At 39.3% G+C, this 16,667-nt stretch overlaps 1 protein-coding gene across 2 annotated transcripts in view; it reads left to right on the top strand.

Annotated features, from left to right (window-relative positions):
* The window catches only part of syt1a (synaptotagmin Ia), a 212,945-nt gene that overhangs the window by 45,696 nt on the left and 150,582 nt on the right, over positions 1-16,667 (top strand). For both annotated transcript variants that reach the window (XM_085435800.1, XM_085435803.1), the window contains exon 2: positions 5,550-5,597. The gene's annotated coding sequence lies outside the window, so the exon portion shown is untranslated. The remainder of the gene's footprint in view (positions 1-5,549; positions 5,598-16,667) is intronic.

Below are 16,667 nucleotides of genomic sequence, written 5' to 3'. Positions count from 1 at the left end.
GCAGTGGGTTTCCTAGTTATAATCATGTGCGCTGCACTGTGTGTGCTTTAATTAGCCTTAATGTTTCTGGAACCTGTGCCAAATTTCATGGAATGTGCACATAAGAGCAGGTAGATAGAAGCCACTTTTGAGTAAAAGGCTTATTAAAGCCTACTTTGATTTTGTCAAATTACTTTTAGGGACTCTGGTCAATCATCTGAAGAGACAAAGATGTAATTCTCTGGACAGAACTCCAAGCTCTGTGTCTAGCCTACATCAGGCACTGTTCATCTGGCTAATACCATCCCTGCTGGGAAGCATAAGTGTGGAAGACAACTAGGAAGGATCACTGCAGTCAAAATAGAAACACCCTTGAAGAAAAGGCCAGACTTATCCACAGTGTGTAAAGTCTCAGCTTAGGGCAAGATGCCTTTCTTCTCAACAATGTAGCTGGAAGACAAGTCTCTGTCCTTGAGTAGCCCCATAAAAAGCCCAGAGTTAAACCCCACAGGACATCTGTGGAGAGGCCTGAAGAATCGCAGTTGACATACGGTTTATATCCAATCTGATGGAGCTTGAGAGGGTCTGCTGGGAAGAATTCGAGAAAGTTCCTCTGAGCTGTAATTGCTGCCAGGGAAGAAACGAGGCTCAAAGGTCTGAATGTTTGAAGTTTTACATTATTAACAGAATAATTATTTTTCGTGTGTAAATTTCAACATTTTTAATACGTCTTGAAAAATGTAAGGCGGCATATTTTCATTTGGCCATTGTAGTTATCAAGTCTACACTGGCAAAAATGATGAAAATATATATTGACATTTTTAAATGGAACACACTGACCACAGTTTAGCAGAAAGTGGAGTACTCAGAATACTTTATGAATCAAATGCATTGTTGTATGGGTTGGTAGTGTTGGTAGGTATGAAGGCTTGAAAAGATTCATTCTATTTCTGCAAAAAAAAAAAATGCAGGTTTCCTAAATTGAGGAACACAAGAAACACATTTTAATTCCAATATTCATCTGTGCGGTTAGACTAGTCCTAAAAGTTTCTGGTTGGTTTATGTATTTATTTTAGTAGCTATGAAAACTAGCTTACATCCAGTGGGCCTGTATTGCTCGCTCACTTTGAGGAATAGCATTGTTAAATTACTCGAGTTAGATTAAAGGTATTTAACTTAAGAGGTCTGTCTCTTTATTTAGGATATTTGGATGGTTTCAGGTCATCCTTGGTTCAGTTTTACATTATTCTGTGGTCTAGAATACACTCGTAAATATACACTCATCACCCAATTCATTAAAACCAGGTCAGACTCCGGCTTGACATCAAAACTGCTTTACTTTTTGGTGCTTAAATTCAACTAGGTCCTGGAAACTATGCTTAGTGATTCTGGTCCATATAGATATGATAGCATCATACAGTTGTTGCGGATTTAGATCCATGGTACAGATCTGTAGAAGCCATTTACCTACACTGAACTCATTGTCATGTTCAAGAAACCATGTTGATATTATTTGAGTTTAGTGACATGGTTTGTTATCAAGCAGGAAACAACCATCAGGAAATGGTTATACAGTGGTCATCAAGGGATAGACATGGTCCACCATTACACATATCAATCAGTTGATTGGTGGTGTGATGGTGTGGAGCCATGCTTTCATGTTGTTTCTAACAAAGTATGAACCTACCATCCGAATGTTGCAATAAAAAAAAAAGCTGTCAGGGGCTGGGTCTGTAACGCAGCATTTTGGGCTTGTTTTGTATTTTGTATTGTCTTATGTTAGAAGTTCTTGTGGTATTATTTAGTTACGGTTTAGTTGAGTTTTATTCTAGGTTTTGTCTCATCCATGTCTCTGTGATTTATGAGTCTTTTCCTGTCCTCTGTATAGTCTGTCTTGTCCTCTGTGTTTTACTTTCTGTTATGCCAGTGCTTTAGTCTCTACATGTGTTCCATGTCTCCTCAGGTATTTCATGTCTCTATGTCAAGCTTGTGTTGTCATGTCTACGTTCAATGCCGTTTCCTGTTTTATTGTGAAAGGCCCTGTCCTGTGTGCAGTGGGTCTCGTTTTGCTTCCCCTTGTCTTGTTAGGTCTGATTTTTCCCAGCTGTATTCCCACCTGTTCCCCATCCTCTCATTAGCCTTCTGTGTATTTAAGTCCTTTATTCGGTGTTGGTTTGTCTGGTTGCATGTTTCTGTGAGTTTTGGCTCTCCTCAAGCGCCTGTTCACGTTCATTTTCTGTGTATGTCATGTTTTAGTTTTGGCCAGTTTAGGTTTCAGGTTAGTTTTTCTTCAGTTTGCCTTGCCTTATTTTTTTGTTTTGACATCAGCTCAAATAAACGGCTCACTTTCTGTTATACTTTGTTTTTCTCCCGTGTCTGCATTTTTGGTCCACACCTCAAACACACCAGCGATCCCCACCGTGACAAAAGCCTCAATTTCAGCTGACAGAAGTGGCACCCAATGTGGTCTTCTGCTGCTGTAGACTATCTGTTTCAAAGTCCAGGATGTTGTGCTTTGAGAGATCGTCTTCTGCATACCTTGGCTTGCTCATTTGAGCTGCTTTTGCTCTCTTATCAGCTTCCATCAGTCTAGTCATGGATCAACAAGGCATTTTCACCCAGAGAAATGTGCGCCCACTGGATATTTTCCTGTTTTTCTGTAAACTCCAGATCCAGCTGTGTGGGGAAAACCCCAGGAAATTAGCATAAATTTGCTTGAAAATGTCAGCACTGGTCTCCAGTTCTAATAACACTGATGTTTACTGAAACTGACACCAACATGAGCAATTTCTGAAGAATACCATCGATATACTCTAAATAGGCTTCTACACTCTTCGGACAGCATTGTTTTTTGCCAATGTTGAGGACATACGTAACATCAAGACACTGACACTTTGACACAAGGCTTTGGCCCACAGACAAGCAGTGAAACTGCCATGATAAAAATGTTTGAACTCCCCTCCCGCAGACTCCCAGGATGGGTGTTTGCTGTGGATATTAGTGTGGCGGCAGGACAACATGAGATGGGTCCTTTGAATAGAGAGCACAGAGTGAAAGTTGGGATAGCTGCATGGTGCAATAGCTTTGAAAGCTGTGAAATAGACTAAAACACACAGATCTGAAGTTTAGGATTTTTTTCCCCTTTAGGATAATGAAACATGAAAGGTCCCATCATGCCAAATTTGTTTTAGCTTCAAGAGGGCTGCCATTACTCGCTGTACTTTAGAAACTCGGCCAATCATTTTGGTGACGTGTATCAAGTCTTCTTGAGTCATAGCTTGTCTGCTACATTTGTTTACTTCTGTTGTATCAGTTTCTTTTGTGGTAATGATTATAACTGCAGTTGTCTATGTTGATTATTAGGACATTGACTTGATAGGATATGATTTAAGTGATATTAATTACGCATTCTTTGTTAACATTTGGCAGCAGAACCCTCCGGCACATTACTCACTGTAAAAGGCCTATTCTTGACCTCTCCACTATAAAAAATAGACATTTCTTTAGGCCCTCTCCACTTAGATTACTGGATGCTAATGCCAGTGAGGCTGACTGGTTTCCCCAGGCATTTGAAGTCTATTTTGGGACCAAGTATCCCAGTGGGTACATGGTGAGGTGTTTTTCAAGCCCACATGTCTGTTACACATTCATGAAACACCTTTTCAGTAAAAGCACAGAGTTGGCTTTCAAAGCCCTCCTGCTGTCTACTGGTAAATATCAGCTGCTAATTAGTGGCTGATATGTACCAGTTACTTAACTCGGATATATTTGGCAGCTTGTTTTACATTCACAAAGCTTACTTCATTACATTCAACATAATCTCTCACAAGTTTCTGGAGGTGATAATATTCAACCTGTAGATTTGCTTTATTGGACATGTCTATTTCCAAATTGAAAAAAAAAAAGCCAAAGGAAGAAATTGCAAGAAATGCTGAAGGTGCTTCCACATTTTGCCACCAGACCAGGCTGTTATTTTTTTCTACCAGTCCTGTTAATGGCATGGAGTTTTTACACCTTTGGATATGGTGCAATATTGCCACCCTTGTACAAAACGAATGTTTCCTTTAGGCAATGCTTCAACTTTCTTAAGGGTCGCTGCTCCCTGACTGAAAAAAAAAAACAATCCCCAAGTTTCTCTTTAATAGCACCATCCTTGCAGGGCCAGTTAAGAAGCACTATGACGCCAGCGTTCAGTACAGCTTTGATCTTGTACATTCTGGGCTTGTGGGGGTTCTGGAAAATGAAATTAAAAGGATTAAATTGAGACCACCTACATAACCAAGTGGCTGCATATCACATGGAAGTACCTCCTACAATCTCAAGTTATCCTCTTGTTTGACATACCGTGTTGGTTTTGCATGTTTGGCTGGATCAAACACAAGCACCTGTTGTATAAACATGTTCCTCTCATCTCTTTTTATTATAAGCCTCAAAGATCCAGTGACGAGTATCCAGTGTAGTCAGACTCTCATTTTTGAGAACTGTAGAGAAAGGTATGAATAGTTATGGTTTCTTTTTGTTACGATTTCTATTGCTTGTTTGTCCTTTGAACCTATTTAAGGGTACCAGCATGTGTTGTTTGCTACTGCTGCACTGCTACACAATGTGCCATCTGCTTCCTGTAAATGAGACCACCGATGCCTGTCACCAATTATTGTAAGATGTATTAACATTTTAAAACAGAGGTTTGAAGTTAAGATACAAATCAGTTTCACAACATTTGAAAAAAAAAAAAAATGATTGAAACCCAAGCTAATTGAGTTCAAAATTAGGGTAAACCCAATTATTTCTTATGGAACTGAAGGACAAAATGAGAATTGGGATGAAAAAAAAAATACATTTATTTTAGAATGGAAACTGCTGTAGGAGGAAATTAGAGGTATTATAATAATAATTTAAAAGCATCGTATTCAGGATACGCTCTGGTCTAATCTGCTAAAAATGAAAGTTTACAAGCCATGTTTACTAAATTTTGTTGAGTCATCTGCAGCTGTTATGTCTTTCTGTTAATTTAAATATAAATACTGTTTGACAAAAAGGTGTGTATGTTATGTTTATACATATATTACATTTAGTGAAAGAGGAAAAAGCTTGTCTTTGTCCTACAGTGTGGTTAGGATGGATTTGAAAGCATGTATTTTAATTTCCTCGTATTGCCTGACATAACATACCACCTCTAAGCTTATTCACTGAAGTTAATAGTGGACACTGAAAGATTTCACAGTATGAACTACATTAATTAGCGGCTACTAGCAATTAACCACCATAAAACCTCCGCCTTCGGGCACAAGTAGTATTTATTTAAAACTATCTAATAGTCTGTGGCTAATACTGGACATCTTTATTAAAAAAATCCTGCAGTGACCCACTAATTTAATTTTCAGGGAAGCCTCAGTTGTATGCCTTCATTTGGCCCATTTCATTACATTTAAAAAAATACTGGTGGGATTACCCAAGCCATTTAAAAAACATTGGTTTTACTCTTACCCTGTATTTGTCAGCACAGATTACATATCTCCTGTTAGTGCAGATTTTTGTTTTATAATGACACTGTGAAATTTGTTTTTCAGTGAGCTGGAAGTGGAAGACAGGAAGGAACGTCTTTGACTGAAGATACTGTAAGTGTCAGGCCAATAGGCTTTTCATCAGATCTGTCATTTCATAAATGGACAGGGCCTTTAGTGTACGCCCTTTACCCCATGCTATACACTCCCAAATTCCAATTTTCCACCAATTGTGTAGTTTATAAAAATGCCTTAATTATATTTACCAAAAATGACATCTTGCCCTCTGTTATTCTCTGATGCACGCACACAGTATCAATCAAATCAGTAAATCCAACAGGGAGCCAGAATGCTTGATGGCCTCTGGTCTCGTTTGAGATGCAGACATTGTCCTGTTGCCTCCTTTAATGAGATCTGGAGGCGTGCAATCTAATATTCACCAGTGAGGCTCCAACATGGCCCCTGAGCCTGTAGCCCAGAAAGCTGTGTGTTAATTCAATGAAGTGAAGTCAGCTGTGATCAGAAGGACCGGCGTGGCCATCCAGTCAGGTGGATGAGCGCCACTGGCTTTTGTGTTTTCTGTTTATTCGTTATTTAGTAGGCCGGACTTTTACTTGAATGTTTGGATAAATATTTCAAGCAATTCAATCAAGCAGAACTGCTTTGGGATTGAATCTTAGAAACCGACATACTGGGGTCAACAAAGGTACATAAAGCCTGTCTATGAATAGCAAACATGAACAGTGCAGAGAGAATTGCTTATTGCACTTAAAATAACAACATAGTCTCCCAACAGTTTGAAAATAGTCACGACTTGTAATCGATTGGTTTGTGCCTCCAGACACTAGATTTTCAAGTGCTATTTTTTGCGGAGTGAATAGTTTTGCTGCTCCCAAGTTCAAGTCCTAAACATCACACATTTGTATTGTTTTTCAATATGTCAATAACTAAAAAAATACTTTACTTGGTGACATTTAAAATGACCTAGTTATGATTAGAATATAGAAACTCATTTGTTAGGTTTAAACAGAAAATACTTTTTTAGGTTTAGGCAATAACACTTTTGTGTCTCTCTGCTCGGTCTGTACTGAATATCTGCTGCAGACCTGAAATGTGCTTTCTTATGAAATACACTACTTCAAAAGTTGTGGTGCCAAATTATCTCTATAAACACAAAGAAATAGTGAGGTTTTTTTGTAACTACTTCATGTTGCTATGACAGCAGGCCAAAAACTGAAGTTTATCTTCCCTTCAGGCAGTGAGATTAATTACACAAATGCCAACATACTATATGGATACCATATGGAAAAAAGTATTGGGTCACACCTTTTAATCTCTCAGTTTCAGTTTTTTCAGCCACCTTACCTCAGGTGTGTAAAATCAAGCAGATAGCCTTGCAGTGTGTCTTTACACATATCTGTGAAAGAATGGGTCACTTTAAAGAGTGCATCAGGTGACTGGGTGACATTTCTTCCAATCTAATGATATTTCCTCTGTTTTTATTTTGTTAGTTTTCCAAGTTGGCAAAATCATTGTACCGTATTTATGGGACCATAAGGCACACGGTATTATAAGGCGCACTGTCGACAAACGGGTCTGTGTTCATACATAAGGCGCACCGCATTATAAAGCGCATTTAACGAAACAAATCAGTCAGAAAAGTCAAACTTTACTCAACTCATTCCGCTTGCTTCCTCCACTTCCATACCATTAATTCATTAATGTTGAATTCTCTGGTAGCTGCTCTATAAACGCAGGAACAACAGTATATGTTATTCCAGTGTTTTTCTACTTTTTGCTATGTAACTTTGCACTGTCCACTTTCTGCTGTAACAAATTTCCCACGTGTGAGACTAATAAAGGTTATCTTATCTTACATTAATGACTAACCTCATATTGTGGCTGGACTATCTCAGTTGTTCTTTCCTACTGAAGTTTGGTCCGTTTACAGCAATTTTCCGGGCGATTGCATTTGTCAAAAAAAGTGGAAAAAGGTTAGCGTTCATTCTCCAGGTTCAGTTTTATGCTTTGGTATGCTAACATAGCGGTGTCACTAGCGATCACTAGCACAGCATTATTTACCATCTAGCCCAACTTCAGTAATCCTACAAACATCACTATTGTGTAGCTTTCTCTCTACATTCATGTTGGAAGTGATAGCAGAGCTATACGTTTTGTTTTTTTCCAGAAATCTCTCAGTCAGAACATGATATACCATGTTAAGGTAACTAGCAAAACCAGCGAGCTAACTATCTACTAACTTCCTGCTAACTTCTAACTCCGTTTAATTTAATAAATTCTGTTTTCATGGATGCCTGGATGTTTAACTTAATTGATACACCTGGTAAAGCAGCAACACTGATCATTTTATTAAAGATGAAAGAATTTACACAGTGTTTGTTTGGGACCTGACGTGGACGGAGTTTTGGACCCAGATTACTATGAGCCGCAAGGCTCCTGACTACGGTAGCCGTAACGCTCAGACAATTCATCAAGCGGTGCAGCTTCGTAGCTTAGCAAAGTCCTACTAAAACATTTTTTGACAGATTTTTTGAGCGCTGTGTACCACATAAAATCATCTCGAGGTCAGTGTAGCAATGGGAATTGCATTTACCTGTGTGTTCCGCCCGGAGTCTTGAGAGTGTAACACCGGAAGGTGAGAAGCAGAGACTCCGGGCGGAACACACAGGTAAATGCAATTCCCATTGCTACAGTCAGTAAACACAGCCAGAATTCATAGATAAGGTGCACCAGATTATAAGACGCACTGCCGATTTTTGAGAAAATTAAAGGATGTTAAGTGCGCCTTATAGTGCGGAAAATACGGTAGTTAGAGTTCATTTGTTTTTGTTTTTGTTTTAGTAAACTTCAATGTTTTTTCTCATCCAGTTTTAGTTTGTAGTTTAATTTTCCTCAACTGTAATAAGCCTGGTGTAAAACTCAGTAGCTGTGAAATTCCAAACATCAGCACAAAAACTGTGTGCTGGGAGCTTCATGGCTTGGGCTTCTATGGCAGCTCCTGTAGGTTTGATGTGTAGGTAGCCCAGTACACACTGTGTATGCCTCCAATTAGGAAAAGGCATGTGGTAATCTGTTCTAGTTCAAATTGTGTGGCTTTCATGAAGTGGAGGCTGGTCTCCTGCTGAGGCTGGAATAATCTGAATATAGTCAAGGATAGGGCTGTTCGATATAACAATATATATCAGATGACGATATAAAAACGTCTATCGTTTGTTTCGTGGTGTTGCAAAATAAACTGTTTACAGCAATATTTTTTCATCGTTTTGATGGTCACTGTAGTGGCTATATAAATTTTTTAAAGTTCTATGTTTCTCTTATATTTAATATAACCACACTACAGACGGACAAGCGCCTGTTTTTATGCGTTGTGGTTAGCAACAACGACGGTAACAATCACCATCGCATGTCCGCTTGTTTATGTACCACATAAACCTTTCACAATAAAGCTCAAGATCCTGTTGAGACTTTTCAAAATAAACTGAATCACGTGAAAGAGCAGATTATTTACAGATGAGAAGTAAAATAGAGCCGCCAGGTGCTAAAAAATAAACTTTAGACTCAAACGTTAGAACAGGCTTTTTCCCGCAGCACGCCGTGTAACAAATACTCACAAAGAAAACGGCGGCCGTTACAACTTATGTCTAAAAATGTATAGTTTCATGCATCGGTTAAAACACTCAACTCCAGGTACATGACGCACAGCTGGAAACACTTCACGCAAGTCAAGCTGCCCGAGATTCACAGAATTTACAGAAAATGTTACAGTTTTGTGATTTATATCGTTATCGGGACGATAGAATTCTTATATCGGGATATGAGATTTTGGTCATATCGCACAGCCCTAATCAAGGACATTCATAATTTGAGTGGTGAGGGTTTATTACTTTTTCTGCTATCTTCTCATACCTGTTAGTTGAGGACAGTAAACCTTGAGAGAGTACTAGTGTATATTAATAGATAGTCCTGACTACTGTCTCTGATTTTGGCTTTTTGGTTTGAAGTCGGTCATCATTCCTGCTTTGTTGCTAGTAGCCACTCAAGATGTTACATTACCTCCACTATGAAAGCATCAGTTCTAACTGTAGCAAATTAAAAGGAGTGCTGTGCTCAGTATTGAGCTCAAAAGAAGTGTAAAACAGTTTATTTGGACTTGCTAAACATTAGTTAATACAGAATAATTCAGAATAATTCTCTTGAGTTTCTCTATACATAAGTGTACATTTGCAGATAGCACTAATTAGCACTGTGATTTGAAGCAGTGTAGCACCCACTCCTATCTGATGATGATGATAGTTCCTGCGTCTGTCCCAGCTGTCAACCATGATTGATGGACTGTGCACTTCCCACCTCCAGTTGCCGGTGTTCACTGCTGTTTACCTGATCTCATATCCAGAGATGTTTAAGCCGCCTCACATTAGCAAGCATATTAATCATCCTTCATGCCATATGATTGGGTTAAATCCTAGTCTACCCAGGCTCTACGTTTTGCCGGAGGGTAACAGAAGGATGAGCGCACTTATTCCCCTTTTAAACTCATTTATTGTTCGTCAGCCACTGAAAAAAAAGAGTACGGCTAACACACAGGTTCAGTGTGCTTCAAAATAAAAACAACATGACCAGAAATGTGTTCGACAAATTACCCATATGACGAAAGACGAGCCTTAATGGCTTCCAAAGATAAAGTGTAGTGTTTCAGAGGTGATTCATTGTTTCTTCACTTAAAGTGAACATCTTTGGGATTGTTAAAAAAAGTAATTTGGTGGTGTTTTCAGAGCAGTTTTTGTTGGTGTAGTATTTTGCAGATATTTTATAGTGTTTGACCGAGAAGGCTGTATAACCTCCTGGCATTTTCAGTGTGCAGAAAGCAGAGAACAGTGTGCTGAGCCATTTTAAATTTCACATTACTTTAACAACTAATAAGTGGCTGATGTGTTCACCTCCCCTCATCTAACTGCTAAAAGTGCGATGTTTTGGAAAATAGCAGAAGCACTTTGTAGATGCACGGTAATCATGTAAGCCAAAGACGAGTCACATTTATGTAATTTGCAGTTGTTTTTATTTACAGTTTGCGGATGCACTTACAGTACTGTGCAAAAGTCTTGAGTCACCACTCAACTCTTTATATTTTACTAGGAAAATATAAAATGGGTGCAATGATTTACTGATTTACATACACGTAAATACAATAGAATTCTAACAAGCTTAAAAGTTTATATGTGACAAAACACAACCTGAACTTTCTCAGTTAAGTCTTGATGCATGCTCAATCATCCATTTAGGGAAATCTCAAAAAGCTGATTCTGTTGATCTGGATGGAGCGCGGAGTAAAGGAGGCCATTTACGTGAAAAGGGAACGACCATCTCTGAATCGAGGAGGGGGCCTAAGGGTACATCTTTCAGGATCTTACAATGCTGTGATTGCAGCCATTCCCCAACTATGAATGGTGCCATTGATCAGTGGACTTGTTGATGATCAAAAAACTGACCTCGCCGCCCATCGTTATCCAGTGGTGTTAGTTTCAGTCATGAAACTGTACCGTTTATAAAGTCGGGGAAACCTGCAGTCAGCTGAGACTGAAGAAGTCACTTGGATTAGTGACGAAATGTTTCTCCACTGAAAACGCTATGTCCAGTTAAGTTCTGCATATTTTACTGGGGTTTGAGTTGGTTTGTTTTCAGGATCAATAGACAATCTATTTTGACTGGCTGTTGTCTAACTTTTTGAACTATTTGTTCAAAAAGTCAGATAAGTCTGTAAATTAATTGCTTGGAATGTCCCTACTAAGGACATATTTATATTGTAGTAAACTAAATGCAACTTAAAGCTCGAGTAGTCAGCATGTTTATGATATTGCTGGACAAAACATTCATCTTCCTTTCAGCAATTTATTTCAAGCAATCTCTGAACTAGCGTTGGCAAGTGTATTAAAATCAGTACACCAAAGAAACAAGAGGTATCCCAAGTCAGCTGATCATTCTTCTCTTTGATTTAGTTGATGTTGAATATTTACCTCAAGGAGGTAAACTACTGACATTTGCAAATTACAACTACAAAAATTATGCAATTGAAAAGGTGACAATCGACATAGACTAGTTCAGTTGTCCAGTCTCAGTGAAAATGAATTCAATTCTTCTTCTTCTGTGCACTTTAGAAAGTCTAACCTGTGATAATAGACTGACCAATCCAATCACAGGTCTCTGACTGCATCAGTTAAGGTGTATGAAGTAGCACGAAGAGGGGGACAAAAGTCTTTACAATTAGTTAAGCAGAGGATTTTGATTTTGGAGAGTGGTGATTGAGTACTGTGTGAAATCTGAAGTCGGCAACTATGGCTACGTTCACACTGCAGGTCTTAATGCTCAATTCAGATTTTTTGATCAAATCCAATTTTTCTTGTCTGCTTGTTCACACTACAAATAAAATGTGACAGCAAACGCGCTCTAGCGTGAACCCTCAAAGCGGCCCGCATGCACAAAAGAAGACGTCACACACAACGCGCTCTGTTTAGACTCAGACCAAACAGTATTGTTTGACTGATGGCTGTTAATATAAAGACTTGTTTCGGAGTTTACGTTCCCCAATTTTGCTTTAAGTTATAAAGTTATTTTGTTATTTACATATGGCCTAATAATTATCCTTATTGCTGTTTTAGAGAGGAGCGCTGCTTCAAAGGATAGTTACAGATTTCTGTCAGAATCTGCAGATTATACAGTACGAATAAAATGTTCACGTTTCTTCAACGTTGTCTTCCCAACAGTTTCACTGACATCTACACTGGATGGCCAGGAAGCGTTCACGATGTCTTCTCCGGCGCTGATAATTGGCGTCTGTCTTGTGTCAGTGACGTAAAAAACGGATTTAATGCGACATGACCGTTCAAACAGCAGTCGCTTTCTAAAACATCAGATATGTATTGGATTCAGTACCACATACGAAAGTGACCCAGATTGGATTTGAAAATATCGGATTTGTGCCGTTCACACTGTCATACCATCATTGGATTTGGGTCGCATAGGGTCAAAAAAGTCGGATTTGATGCGCTTTCGCCTGCAGTGTGAATGTAGCCTTAAATATTTAAAAAAAATATGTGAAGTGCGTTCATATGCCAAGACTTTTGTAGATAATGGCCTACTGCAGATTTAATCAAATCCACTGGAGACACATCTACCATATTTTCAAATTGGTAAGAAAGCGCTGTTAGTTTTTTTTTTTTTGGGGGGGGGGAATGTTATGACATTTCCTTGACCCCAGTTGTTATTTTTTGTTTTTAACTAGTAAGTATAGTGAGCACAGTAAATATAGTACTTCATAAATATCAGCAAATATCAGTTGTGAGCTAGTTAACATGCTGAAGAGAGCATTTAGCTCAAAGCAGCACTTAGAACTGCTAGCATGGTTGCAGACACTATTACTCCTGTTACTGAGATTAAAATGGAATCTTAATAACACAACAGGCTGACATAATTGCTTTTTGCATATCCCACCATATTAAAGTGATGTGCATGGTACTGGCTTGATTATAAAGATGGTGATAAAGATAATGGTAATCTCTTGGGAAATCTCATTTAGGTTTAACCTTATTTGTTAAAAAAAGATCCAAAGATAAGCTGGCAGATAGGTTGCTCATTAAAAATGTGAAGCATCATTGAAAACTAATCCTTTTTTGGTAGCGACATGATTTTTTAAAACTTACACTATAGGTCAAACCAAGTACAAACAAATGAGGAACAATTGGGATGATATTGAACTTAAAGGGAAAAAGAGTTGAAGCTTGTCTCAATAACAATTTATAACTATTGCTAGCTTTGTAAGTGTGTGATATTTCCCAGACTAAACCTCTATCAGTCACATTCTCATTCACTTTTTAAACTTGTCATTGCCGGCACAAAATTCAATCCTTCTTCTCCACTGTCAAGCTTAGTATTCAGCAGTGTTTTCTTTTCAGAGGGGCAGACAGCAAGTCCTTGTTCTCCATTTTAATCTTGCTGCTATTTCATTTCCTGCCTTGCTCATTGAATCAAATTTGAGTCGGCATCGTTATCAAATAGCTGAGTGTCAGGTAACATCCAGAACTGGGAATATTCAACACAACAAAGCCGTAGTTTTGTAACTGATGCTATGTGTAATAACTGTTGTTAAAAGAGGTGCATTAAAGAGCACAACACCCACTAACAACATTTAACATTGCCATAAATTGCAGCACAATCTTTTCGATACAGGAAAAAGAAAAGAACCAGGCTGTATGTTATTAATGTGATCGTCTCAGGCACACAGCTCTACCTCTGAGTGCACAGCCCCACCCACCTGTTGTTTAGACCTTCTGTTTTCTAGTGTCAGCCAATCAGAAGACAGTTGATATTGCTCAGTCACACTAAAGTGAAAATAGATGGGCAACCTTCTTTTTGTTTTTGTGATTGCATGAAATTTTTTTCTCATTTCACAATCAGCTGGTTGCTCAGAGGATGAGCCTTCATCACCGTCAACCTCCGGACCTTTTACAGCAAGGTGAATGTGTAGCATTTGCCTTGCTGCAGGTTGCTTCCTCCCTCGTGGGAGGCCAACTGCCTACTCTATAAAGTCCAAGAATAGAAATATGGAGCTGAAAATTAGTATAGCATGTCCCCTTTCATATATTTAAACTATATTTTCACATGGCCCATAAAGATTACATATATTCTTTAAAGAAATGTGCTTTTTGTGTTCTTCAGTGGCTTGAGGGTGCCACATAGTGTTTTTAGTAACCATCAGATAGGATGGCTTGTCAATGCAGCTCTATGATCCTTATTTGGGGAGAGAGGGGGGGACAAATCCCCCTTGGATAAGCTTAAGAGAAGACAGCACATGTGGAAAGATGGCCTGGCATGTTCAAAATGGCCACAGGGAAGCCATTTCCCACAATGCTCCCATTCCCCTGGCTCCTTGATGTCGATCTGTCCTTTGTGAGCCAAAGCGTTTGAGACACATTGCGGTCACCATGGGCTGGAGGAGATATGACAAATACAAAAGACCGACCCTGCTTCCTCTTCTCCCCCTTGAGAGAGGAACGTGTGGCTCATTGATAGTGTGTGAGCTGAGCTGTTGAAGGCACTTCTGGTTTCTTTGGATGGCTGTCAAATTCATTAGTTAAGTTTCAGAAAATTTGCATACATGTTTAGCAGCAAGAAGCCCAGCTGCACTCTAATAAAACTGGATGAATTTCAGTTGCTCACAGGCCTTGCAGTGCAGCAAGTCTTTGCTTTGATAATGGGAACCACTAAAATAGGAAAAATGTGATAATAAGACAGTTAACTGCTGTGCTGACTTAACTGAACAGGAGGGTAAAATACTTTTCGTAATTGAATTAAATTATGTCATTTAAAATCGAATATATTTAACGGGGAACATTTGATTGGATTAATTTGGTTAATTTTTAAGCCAAATTGATTGAAGTACTTAGATAAAGTACAGATAATGTATAAATAATCCACTACTGAAACTGACATCTAGCTTTGGTGACGCTAACATAGTGGGCATATCACCGGTTGGACGACAGATTGAGTCTACCACCCCCGGTTTGCACAGGTGTGTTGGAAAACTTCAACTTCTAAATTTTCTCCTCAAGTCTGTACAGGAATAGAAATGCAACAGTGTGAAAGGGCACCGCCAACTCCCAGTGTGTGCGAAATTGAAGGAAGGTTTTCTTACGCCTTGAGTTTGTCTCATGAAAGATAGCTTCGTGGTGTCAGATAACTCGCAGGGACCAAATATAGGAAGGCTAACACACACAGTGACACACCACTGCCATCACATTCACATTGTTTTTGATTTGAACTTGTGTTCAAGAAATCTGTGTCTGTGCTCCAGATCACAACAGGTACACTGATGACATAAACATACCTCTTTATCTTCACCAAAGTCTGTCCGCCTGTCCGTCCAGCCATTTTCTACGGTTCGGGTCGCTAGGGCGGCAGTCTGACCAGAGAATCCCAGCATTCCCTTGGCCCAGCCATCTCTTCCAACTCATCTGGGGGGACAAGGGAGGTTCCCAAGGCAGGCAAGAGATATACAGTACTTTCTCCAGGTTGTCCTGGGTCTGTCCTGGGGGTTCCTCCTATCAGGAGATATCTGGAATATCTCACCCAGAAGGTGTTCAGGAGGCATCCTAGTCAGAGGCCTGAACTACCTCAACGGTTAATTTTGATGAATAGGAGCAGCGGTTCTACTAAGACTCCTTGAATGATCAAGCTCCTCACCCTATCTCTAAGGGAGGCCAGCTAAACTATAAACAAAACTCATTTCCACCACTTGATGTCTGTGACCTCGTTTTTTTGGTTACAAACCGACCTGTCTGTCAGTCTTCTCTCTCCCCTCACTTGTGAACAAGACTCTGAGATAATTAAAATTCTCCACCTCGAAAAGTAACTTGTCCCTGACTCATAGTAGGCACTCCAACCTTTTCCGGACGAGAATCATTGTCTCGGACTTGGAGGAGACTTTTTTCTTTAGGTCACGAGCAGTTGTCTAAGCATTTCACTGAATATCATACTGTGTATGACTGTGTATGTGACAAATAAAATTTGAATTTGAATTTGAGGTGCTGATTCTTATGCTACATGCTCGGCTGAGAAGCGCTGGGAAAGCTGGATGTCACCGCCTGATGAAGCCAACAGAATAACATCATCTGCAACAAGCAAAGATGAAAAAGTGCTTGGGCCCACTTCTGTGCTTCCATGCCCAGATTTTTAAGTAAAGTTCAAAGTTGCTTTGAAGACAGTAACTGAGTGGAGGAAGTCGCAGACCTGGTCCTCATCTTTGAAGTGACCATTTCAAAGTCATGCCATCGACTCCAAACACTGTTTTGCCAAGAGTGACTGTAGCACAAAAGCTACAGCTAAAGAATGTTTAGTGATGATGAGGATGAAAGATGAATGAAAAGCAACAAGTTAAGCTAGAAGTTGTGCGGCAGAACAAAATGAAAAATGGGCAGAAATCTTTAATCACTGCCCCACACACACCCAAATACCCAAAAAACAGTGCTTGTTTTCAGCTTTTTCTCTGTGGTGTCTTTTTCTTTAACTGGCTCTTTGAATCCAAACACTGTGGGACGACAAGCTAACAAGCGGCTCGTAAGTTGTTTACAAGCCCTAAATGGCTCATATGGAACAAAATGCAAAAGTTTGACA

This window comes from Copadichromis virginalis, linkage group LG17 (genome assembly GCF_057382275.1).
Source record: "Copadichromis virginalis isolate Kocher_CV1m ecotype Utaka linkage group LG17, C_Virginalis_male_GT1.1, whole genome shotgun sequence".
Classification (NCBI taxonomy): Eukaryota; Metazoa; Chordata; class Actinopteri; order Cichliformes; family Cichlidae; genus Copadichromis; species Copadichromis virginalis.
The sequence above is the reverse complement of the archived record's forward strand: the minus strand, read 5'-3'. Positions and strand labels throughout refer to the sequence as shown.